Raw genomic sequence first — 12,109 nt, forward strand, 5'->3', positions numbered from 1 at the left:
AAGCTAAAGAAATAAGGTAAACTTCTTTAAATGCTGTCTTGTACGAATACCTACCAAAATGCGCTTTAAAACATGGCCTATTTCGTTTCCCTACCACCGCCACCATTTTCGATTGGTAGGAGAAAAACGGGAGGGGGAGAACTGGAATCAAAAACTGTTTAAAATTAGTGGCAAATGTCTTATCACAAAGCTGGAGCAGCTCGGATGGACGTGACACAATACCGAAGAATTCTCTCAAATCTATCTTTAATCAGCCTCATCTATTATACAGACATAAGACCATTAACCCAGTGGTTCCCAAACTTTTCGGTTCACGCACGGCGACCAAAGTCAGAACATCAGCCTGCCTAACAGTTGCAGTGCGCAGTTGATGCGGTTAGGTTGGTTAAGTTAAGAAATAAATGAAACACGTATTTCAAATTCACAAACATTTTATGTAAAAAGTATTAAGTACATAATTTGAACAACCGTAATTAGCGGGGCGGGTGGCCTGTTGTTCACTGCACATCTCAAATCTTGGAATCAAACTGGATACAGCCACCCTCATTTCCTGTTCCACGTTGATTTTCTCACGACATATCAATCGTCCGATTCTAAAACCACGTGTGCTGAGTGTCATTTCAGTAAAAATATTGGAATATTTCGCGGCGCCCCAGGACTCCAAAGCGCACAGGTTGGGAACCTCTGCTAATTAACCAATGTTTCAGTCATATGAAAACCAGACTAGCGTTTAAAATTTTATCAACAGCCTCGGTTTAGTAGTTCTATAGCACCATGCGCTATACTTTCAAGAGGAAATGACATCATTTTAACCGGAAATGTTCGTACAATTTGAGGTTGGGCATGTTCACAATACAAATCATACAAATCAGGGAATAATAAACTTGACATTTCGTCGTTATTGTAACTGGATTCCTCAAGAAAATTATCTGTTAGTAAATATAAATTAGATCAAACCATTAGCTTAAAAAAAAGTAATGAACTACTGATGAACTTATAAAAGTCATCCTATACGACCCCCACAAAGAACAATTGTAAACCTGTAGTATATTCGTACTGTGATTGGCCTGGGGATTATTTCTCTCCCCCACTTTATTTGTGTTCCGAATACTAATTCCCATACTGTGTTCCGAATACTAATTGTATTCGGAACACAGTGTGGAAACCTTTAGATACCAAACATGAAACTTTTCAAGACACTTTGGGACTCCAATAATCGAGGTGGTTTCGTACCAGGCGATGAAATCCACCAAAAGACAGTCACAAGCATCCCTGCCCACGACGGTATTATATAACCCGCAGCCTCTTGATGGGAAAGTAGATGTCCTACTGTAGCCAACCATTTTCTAAATATATGGGTGTTGTGTATTGCGAATTTATTTGTAGGCCCAAGTTGTGGTTTGTGTTAGATTTTAAAGCCAACAATTCCTCCAAAACTGCACGATTTAGGCAAAAGTTCAGTTAGAATTAACGACTGAATCAACTAAAGACTAAGGATTAGTATGTTGTTAATTGTGTTAATTGTGTGCCTTTCCCACCATTTTTTACTAGAGATGAAAAAACTTTGCCAACTCGGTATGAGACTAACTCACCTCCATGCTTTATTATAAATTCGATCCAAATGACAGAAAACATATCAACTTGTGAATGTCTTTGTTCCTTGAAGAATGTGTCGATATTTTCCCACTAAGGCAGTCATCCATCCAACCATCCATTGAGCTATACAGATTTCTGAATCTTAAAGTACTTCGTACAGAAACTGATCATTTTATTTCCAACTTGTCCATGATCTCGAAGTGATCCAAGAATAAGCTTATAATCTCTCGAAGAAATTAAATCGTGAATGCAGCATTTATGCAAATAGCGAACGTTGCCATTCCTCAGAAGTTTACTTTCATGTGTTTTTTTCGAAATCTAATCGAAATCCTTAAAATACTTCGATACTATTTTCCTATCATTTAAATCCAACGTCACACTCGTTGAATTTAAGTGCAAAACCATCCATCCATCTGTAATACTAAATTTATCAAGGGAATGAACTAATTTTTCCAGTTATTAATCCATTTGGAGAACAGGAGAAAAATCTCTTTCTGAGATCTTAGGAAGGCCTTTACTCTTTGCATCTACATTGATTCTCGCTTGAAATGAAAAGCTTCCGTATGATATGCCCGTGAAACAGGCAGCTTGTCGAAGTCTTGTTTGCTGACCGATTTGCTTCCATGGATTGGTTTATTCTCCACTTTTCATTTGGAAGTGTATCTCTTTTCGCAAACTGATTTGGAAGTATACGTAATTTGCGAAAGCAACGAAAAATGAAAACATCAAGATTATAAATAAAGGGAGAAGAATCGTGTGATGTATTTTATACCTCTTCCTCCCCCCCTCCAAAAAAAAAGTCATTGAAAAAAGTGGTAACAAAAGAATGAACATTAGAAAATGTTGAACATCTTTAATGCAGATAGTAATGTATGTCGTTTCTTTCTTTAAAAAAAATGATTGAATTTCTCCTATTTACAACAGGGTTAAGTAGAAAGAATAAGGAAAGGGGAAAAAAAGATAATTCTATGCACAAATTGAAAATATGCATGTGATATCAGCAAAAATTCATAACGACAGTATTAAGTACTTCCGATTATCGAAGTAGTTTTCAAATAAAAATGATCGGCGTTGGCTTCTATAAAACTTTTTCTATAGGAACGATTAAAAAATTACCGATTAAAAAAAAAAAAAAACTCAGCCTAAAAGTAAACTTTGTTTTTCCGTTGTTCAGTAAGGGTAAATATAAAAGGAAAAATAGTTTTAGGTGAGTTTTGCCATCTGAGATTCCCTTTTGTCCGTCCGTACGTATATCTCTTCGCTGAATGAAAAACAAAAGTATATATTGTTTAAATTTCTTGGAATCCTAACTGAAATTTGCCAGGATCTTAATGTTGGTAACATTCGGACCCTTTTTAAAAGCAAATTAGTCAAAAAAGATACAAATTTACGTGATGTTACAAATAACATTGCATAAATTGAGTCTACACCGTTAAATCACAAATGGCTCTTCCTTCAGTTTATAAAAATGGGGCCATACAAGAATGATATTACGAAGGACATCTCTTTTATGATTGTGTATCATTATTTCCTTGCTTTTTTCGCACTCTTCAGTTGGGCTATAACTTCGGAGTAATCTAAGAATAACTAGCATCTTAGTAGCGTACAGTATTAATCACACATTTAGCAACTCCATTTCCAAATGATAGTCAGCTACTTAACTCACGGTTTTTCATAAGAAAAGGATGGGGGGGGAATAATAAAAGAACAAACTTTTTTTTTTTAAATGCATTTCAGATCTCCACTAAGTGCGGCGATTCTTGAACTCAGCAATGAAAATTGTTTACATCTACTGGCTTTACTTTCCCAAACAAATAGGTTATTTGTGCAATTCTTCCCCCCACCCCCAAATGTCATAATAACACTTCTTTTCTTATTACAAAAAAAAAAAAAAAAAGCGTTTAATTATCCTTTTTTTTTCCAATGAAGAAATAATAATTATTGTTTATCCAACTTATGAATATAGATTATAGAATTAGACAAAGGAAAGCAAAAACCAAGCAACACTTTTAAATAGAAAGCATTACTTTCCAAAATAATTGCTCGTACTGCTGATTATGTATATATCCATTCCAGTGTAACTGTCCTATATTGTGTTCTTTATTCCATTCCATTTTTATTTTATTTAAAACATTTTCTCTATCCTTTAAATAATATATCATCATGCATATCAAGGATTTAGGCCTAGCATGGCCTGTTCCGGCCTTAGAAGTCATCGTTGAATCGTTTAAGAGGACGTCCTGGTTTTCTTTTTCCTAACGGCTTGTACTTTAAGGCTTGTTTTTGGTAATCTTTCTGTTTTCATTCTTTGAACGTGTTCCATCCATTTATGTTTATATTTTTTATTTTTTTCTATTACTGATTCTTCGTTTAATTCTTTCATAATTTCTTCGTTTCGTTTGTGATCAAATAGGGTATACTTTGCAGTTTTTCTCACGAACTTCATTTCTGCTGTTGTTAATCTTTGTTTGTCTTTTTATTTTATTGTCCAGATTTCACTTCCGTACATTAAGACTGGTAGGGCTAATGTATTGTATACTTTTAGTCTGGTTTGTTTTTGAACTAGGTTTGGTTTAAATATAAAGTTAATTACACCTGTTATTTTTAAATATTTTACAATTTTTACGTTTATATCTTTTCATATAAATAAATAATATATAAGATTTGAATTGTATTCTTTACAAAATAGAGAAATTATTTAATTTCCTATCTATATTAAATCCACCTTTTATTATATTAGATAATGTCATTAGAATAACAGAAGAGATTCGGGATGAATTAAAAATATTCACCACCTCAGTTTTTGACATACTAAAACTTTTCAAAGAACGATAATGTTTTTATCATTAGTTAGCTTCAGTAAGTGAAAGTTTTTCACTTATAGTGAAGCCGGAAATAATTCCTAGGCTGTGTAGAATGAATTCCGGAAATAAAACTCACTTATTAATTGCGTTTAATGCCAACTGATGCGACCGAACTTATCGCCACTTTTATTTATGGCCGAAGTTGGCTAATTTCAGTACGACAAACGTTCCTCGAATCCAATAGGGACTGATTGAGTGCGTGTGCCGAATCCCCCCCCCCCCACACACACACCAAATAAAACTAAAATAAAAATAGAGAGAGAACGTTCAGCTTCCTATCATTATTGTGACGAAGCAATTTATTTCTGAACGTAAAAAAGCCAGAAGATATCCGCACACTATTTAAATTCCTGATTACATTTGTGACTACCATTAATACCACACACTATTTCAGTGAAGACTCTCTTATCTTCAACTACTACTTGAGGGTTCGTTTAATCGTTTGTTAATTTTGCCTGCAGGGAGCGCTGATAAAGTCGTTTCTACAACAGCGCGATCTCCCTCGTCGTTATTAATCCGAGATAAAGTCCTGTCTATTATAAATGATACGATCGCCAGCCGCTGTATGCTAGGAATGCCATTTCGCAGTGTAATGTTGTCCTGCTCAAAATAGTTCTCTGCTTCCCCCAGCAAGTATCCTGAACCCTGACGAGAAGAGCAAATGAAAGACATGCAGAGAGCGCCCTCTAGTTGCCTATTAGGCTAGAAAGTAGATAAGCTAGTCTAATGATTGATGAGTGGATATATTGCAAAGCAGAACCTAGTAACCGCCATTCTGACGACAATGACGAAAGCATCGTCTCCGGCTGCAGCTATTTCGCATCCTTGATGATAGAGAGACATATCAAGAACTCTTCACCAACGCCTACAGCTGACAACCAATATTCCACATAGATGGAAGCATCTATCACAACTAACATTTAATAAACACAAGCAAGAAGCCCGAGATGTGTCTTGAGGATGTTCTCTAGACCAGCGATTAGAGTAAAGAGTGGTATCGCCTGGTTACACATTAAAAGTATTTGGAGAGAGTAGGAATCTTGAAAGAAATTACCACCACCACCCCCAAGAGCTTGGGCAAATTTTCATGCGATTTATAGAATAGTAAAGAAGAAATATAAATTACTAACCAAATTATAAAGCAAGTGGCGCTGCAGTCAGTAGCTCATTAGCTTACTAAACATTGTCTTGATTCCACTATTTTTGATTTTATTTAAAATATTTTATTTATCTATAAATAATTTATAATATTTTAGTTTATACTGTTGTATTTATTCCTTTTTGAAAAGATACTTTTGTTTAACTTTCTATATTATAAATCCACCTTTTCTTCTTTTACATAAAATGTCTACTTCAGGAAAATGCTTGAAAATACTTGGAAAAATGTCATCATTTGTTTGACATTTTTTGAAAAGTAACTGTAATTATTAAAATCGTCGTGGGCATTACAATTAGATTGTCAATGGATCAATGGATATTCACAGTTCATATTTTCATTGCTACTCAGTGAATGACAGCACAAAGCTTTTGAGGGAACCCTGTTCTTTTTCAAATATGGAGGAAAATCTGTCACCATTAATACATCACAAAATACACAATTGAGCTAAAATTATCATTGAGCTAAAATGTTGACATACCATGGTACAAATGGTAAAATTTTCTCGTTTTTCAAAGTGGAGTATGGTTTTGTAACACTTTTTAAATTTAAATTAAACTTATAATCGCTGGTTGTGAAGAGAGTATATAAGCTACAAACTGGTGTAGATTCAGTTATGTGATAAATTTACCAGAAAAGCATAGACTTCTCTGGTAAATTTCGATATATGAAAATATAACCTCCATCAGTTGCCAAAAGTTATATGCATAGGCTTCTCTGGTAAATTTCGGTACATTTAGGTTTCTTTCTATATATATTTGGCTATAAAATATGGATGGATCCATAATATCCTCCATTTCAATGTCTTACTAATGCCAAATTGAAGACTTTTGGCTCTTAGGTTCTATACTTTAGTATTCGTTGGTTCATTCTCTAAGAATAAATCCGAACACTGAGAATCTGCCCATTTTTGTTACCACTCCAGACCATAATAAAACACTTATTATTCTCGCAGAATGTTTGTTCTCTCTATTTCACTTGCAGTTGTAGAATATCTTCATTTGCGAATATTCTACAACTTTTGACCATTATATTATTATACGTGTGTATCATTTGTAGACAATCATTATAGCCAGTATAGCAACATAATAGTCAAACATACCTTGAAATTTCTTTTCACACAAATCTGAACAAAAGGATTGCACACAAAACGCAAATACAAGACTGAACTTAGATACAAATTCATTGCTAAACGGGATTAATCCGGTTTGCGAGAGGATTTTATCCAAAGGACTTTATCCTTTATTCTCTTGATTACCTTGGGATGAAGAAGATGAAGAGCAAGTTGTATTTGAAACTAAGGACTAATTCATAAAAAAAAGAAAGTCTCAGAAATTATTTAAATAAAAAAAGATTGAAGAAGATCATAATAAGATCTGTATATAATTTATCACATAGCTACAAACTACTACACCAGTTTGTAGCTCATATACTGAAGACTATTTAAGAACAATAATGTGAATTCCATTTATAGGCTTTTCATATTAAAGATTTTAAATATGTGTATATGATATGATACAAATGATATATTCCATGCAAATAATCCCTATCCACCTTCAATTGGTTTAAGACAGCAGAAAGTACCACTCAGTTCAATGAGGATAACAAATTGTCGTTTTTAACATCATTTGTATGATTTTGACTAATTCGGTTATTAAAAATGACCCAGTTGTTACCATAAATTGAGTTCTAAAATTTTTAATAAAGGTTCAGGATATTAAATTTCAGTAATTTTTTTTAAATATATGTTCCACTGTAAATATTTTAAATATTTCTGCTACTAACGTGTAAAAATTTGATCTGACTGAAACTAAAATTAAAATGATTGAAAATTTAATATCAAATTTCATTAAAATCAGTCCATCGATAGTTTTTAGATAATTAAACAGACAAAACTAGTAAATACTAACATATTCAAAACACATCTTGACTAATAATTACTAAACGGGAATTTCGCATGAAATTTATTAGAACCGGTAACAATTTTGTTTGGCAATGATTTTACTTTTACTAAAAAACGGTTATAGATATCTCTTAATCATAGTATTTGTTAGTTTTTTTATCGTACCAAAAATTATTTTGAAGTTTTGAAATTAAAATCTCTTTCCATGCGGTATCAGCAAAGTTTATATCGCTTAAATGAAATGTTTTTTTTTTTCACATCATTTTTATAAAATCATCTTCAACGTCTTCTGTTTTCCGTACTTTAGTGAATATTTCGAGTTACGCCTACCCAAACAAAGTTAAATTTATCTTTTCTCTTCTTGGTTAGTCGTTCGCATTGAGATACTGCACTTTGTATCTATTCATCTCATCGCGCGCGCTCTGTATAAATTCTGTGAAGAGAGACAGTAACAGCTTTTCAAGGCAGCTGTGAAACAAATCTTGGAAAATTTATTTGCAGTTTGTATGCATTTGCTAACCATTTATAAAACAATTCTGATGCCGATTTCCTGGTTTGAGAATAATAGTCATCTTAACGGTAAAATCGTCCCATTTTTTAATTATAGAGCTGAATATTATTTACCTTTTTTTTAATATAATAAAGTTCTATTTTAAATATGCATATTTGGAAGAGAAAGAAGCATAAAAACGCTTTCTTGGAAAGACGAAAACATTATTTTAATTCCTATATTTAAATTAACAAAACTTGACAGCTAAATTTAATCGGAAAAACTATTTTAGCCTTCCTGACTAGTAAAAAAAAAAAACATCAATCATAATAATAAGCTAATTAATATTTTACGGTAAATCATAAATAGCTCAAAGAAATCATTTCTTAGACTTAAGAGCTAGACACAGTTTTCCAGTTGGGGAGGTCTAAGTGATCTGCTCGAAACAGATGGTTTCTCATATCAAACTTCACCATAATCCGTAGCATTTAGATTCTGAAGTCACAGTCTCTATCTCCATTGCAAAACGGTCTTTTGACCTGCGTACTCTAACACCTACAAATTTACCAAAAACACTTGTCGAGCACTCTTTATTTACTAAATACTCTTCCCTTTAGCGATGAGCACAAGTCAAAGTGTTGTTGATCCAGTCCTACATGAAACTTCCTAACACTTCTATCACGTTAGCATCATGAGCAGGGGAGGCTCGTGCATAGGCACTGCAGCACCCCCAATTTTTCTCGATATATAAATATATATTTATTAATTTATTTATATTTGCTTGTAATATTTAATTTTATCATCAAAAATCCTGTACAATTCTCTTATTTTGTATAAAAAATGATAAAAATCCTTGTAGCACTCAGGAGGGCGAATGACGCTAGCAGCACTGTGTCATATTACTACGCGCGCAAGCATATGCATGTCATAGTGAGATACGAGCTATTAGTGTCATGCGGCACTGTCCGTCGCGCAGTTCCACCGTTTGCAGTTTGCGCCAGTAGTAGAGTGTTCGTAGTGCTTATCGTGTTTACTCCATCTCTTTAAATATTTGGACATTACAATTAAAGGATTTAATTTTGATGTCCAAAAATTGTAAATCCATTCCTTTAATTACAATTAAAGGAATATATTTTATTTTTAAGTAATTTTGAATTATACCAAACTGTATAATTTTATCGATAATAAACAATATTTTTTCATGTTTAATTTTTTTAAATTAATTTTTACCATAATTTTGATATTTTATCCAAACACGTGTACACTGTACTTACAGTGTGGGTGTATATTTCGAAAGTTGCAGTACCACACGATTTCAAGCAAAACACGAGCCGCCACTGATCATGAGTAGGTTAATTTGCATAACCACAATAATATTTATGTATGCAAGAAGGTTATAATGTCATAACAATATGTAAGGTCAGTTATATATCTTCGTATTATTTAATTATAATACATGTTACTTTTTCATATATTTTTCTCATAAATTTTGCAAAATCCCGTATCATATGTCAATAAATTCATCTATGAATCGCCAGATGGCATTTCCTCGATAGAGAACTATATGCATGGCTTTTTATTTTATTATTATTTTTTTTGCCTGTAATCAACTTTAGCCCTGACATGTACAACAGACTATCCACGTACACACAAAATAGCCACTTTATCAAGTACACCTCCATTACCCACCTCCTTGTCCCAGAGAGAGAGAGATAAGTAACCTCTACGTTATATAAAGAAGATAGCCAAATATGAAGGAATTGTTTAGGTGTACGTAACTGAATACGACAGTGGGCCAATAATATGGCCTAAGTAACTCGAGCGCGAAATGATAGTTGACACGAGACTTGTCTATTCTGGACACCGACACGTCTCTTTCCAACTACAGTCTTGTAGCTAAAGACTGCTCGATGTGAGAGGATGATGTGTTGGAAGGTTAGCAGAATCATGTAGTCTACCCAATCAGCAAACGATAACGGTACAACAGCTATGGAGATCTATCGCGCACTAAGTCAATATGTTATTCGAAACATGTTGACTTAGTGCATGATAGATCTCCTCGCTGCGATGAAATAACGCCCCATACAAAACTCGGTTTCAATACATTTCTTCCGAGTATTTTCATCTCTCCATTCTCAGTTTATTTCATTAATCCTGCTATTTATTTCATTTCATATTGCTAGCAGGTTACTTGTAGCATTATTTCCAACAGTATAATTTGCATAGTTACAAGGCACAGATAGTTCGGCAAATGGTTTGAGGAATATCATACAGAAATGGCAGAGTTTTTCATTAAGCAAATAAGACGAACCAGCAAGAGAATGCACACGTTTAAAATACAAAATGCAGGCTTAATTGCTTTAGTTCGCATTGGATGCCAATTCCAATTAAACGAAATAAAATCCAGTTGAGTACCATAAGCGCGATTTTCCTATATTTCATTGGCTCTCAACCATTTCCATCCACTGGTAATTTGCCTGCAGTTGATTTTGATTAATAGTACAGAAATACACTTTATATAGTAGTATGGGTGACGTGATGTCTCTTCAAGTGTGTATTCAGCTTGAAAGTGAATGACAGAAATCAAAATAATAGAATTCCATTATGAAAATATCTTAATGTATATTTTAAAATAAAGAAGACAAAAGCTCGTTCTCATGAAATTTCTTGTCCAAAGTGTATGCTTATAGCATAATGCTTGAAGCATTATGTTATTTGATAAATACCGGAATCAGATATCAACTTATCTCAAGGATGAACAAAAAAGAAATAAAAAATCTTTTAATCGATAAAGAAAGATGTAAATGTGTCCTTATAGTCCTTATAAGGACTGGCTTAAAGGGGCGAAGCAAGAATGCTTTTCATATTCCCCGTTATCTGTAGAGGACAGTGTATGGATAAGGTGTTAATGAGCTATTAAAGCTCTGATCATGGCAGGAGGGTAACAGCAATAGCCGAGCCTCAGTTAGAACTTCATTAGCTACAGCATTGCCATCCATTACCCTCCAAGGGTATTGGATTCTTCCGGGTTTTTCGATGTAAATGTGGCATTCCGAACATAAAACTAATTTATTTCTTATTAATAAAAGAAAAAGGTGTGGGAAAAACTAAAGTTGTTATTTATAGGTTAGTAAAGACCACAAACAAACAGTTTTAAGTGTTTTTGTATCAATCAAACAGATATTACGTTAAAAGTGAAAGATATCTCTTCAAGTATTTTAATAGCTTTGGTTTACAACACACTCGTCACTCTTTATGCGGACAATCCCACCCACCCTCAACACTCTTCCCACCGCCATCTAAGTAACTGCCCACACTTCTACATGAACATATACTTAGGAAAGACGTTACAATGATCAGCCAGCATTCCATCTCGAGAAAGCTAACGGGTAGTGCGAAACACTGTTTGTCGACGGGCGAACTTTTCCAGAAATTCCGCACATATTCTCCGAGCTGTCGTAAGCACTTTCATCTTAACGGGTAGATTGGTGAAGAACTCTCGGAAGCTCGCTAACGAATGAACGCAATCCGCGTCGGAGTTGGAAAGGAATTTCTGCTTGATTTCACCAAAGGAGCGGAATTCCTTGATGGAACAGACGCACACACGGACAAGGATGATCATCTTGGCGGAAAAGAAAAGTACGTGCCAGTAAGCGGTGCTCAGACGTAATCGCTTGCAAGAAAAATATTTGTCTGATAATTGCGGCCCTTCCCCCTCCTTTTTATTTGTCTTCTGCTTCAAAGGGACACCTGTAAGGAAAAGTGAAATGTTATTTTCTCTCCGACTGTCTTAGATTTAATATAAAAGGGCTTTCATCCTTGTAAACTCTTGCCTTTGATTGCACATTGGATTTCTCTCTGTCTCAATGGTTTCGGATAGAAAAATATGTAGGAAGGAAATTGCAATTAAATTATTTTCGTTTTTTTTATGTTATTCAATTTCATTTTTGATTGAATTTATCATTAAAAAGGCTAAAACCACATTTGCTGGTGGATTCACGAAATTCGTGGAATCAAATCAGACTGCATGACAAATAAAGTCAAAATATCATCCCCTTAAATAAGTGGATGTAGGATTTCTAGTTGGTTTTCATTCTGAA

This window comes from Typopeltis vanoorti, chromosome 22 (assembly GCF_054136105.1).
Source record: "Typopeltis vanoorti isolate ZY-2024b chromosome 22, IOZ_Tvanoo_1.0, whole genome shotgun sequence".
In the NCBI taxonomy this organism is placed as follows: domain Eukaryota; kingdom Metazoa; phylum Arthropoda; class Arachnida; order Uropygi; family Thelyphonidae; genus Typopeltis; species Typopeltis vanoorti.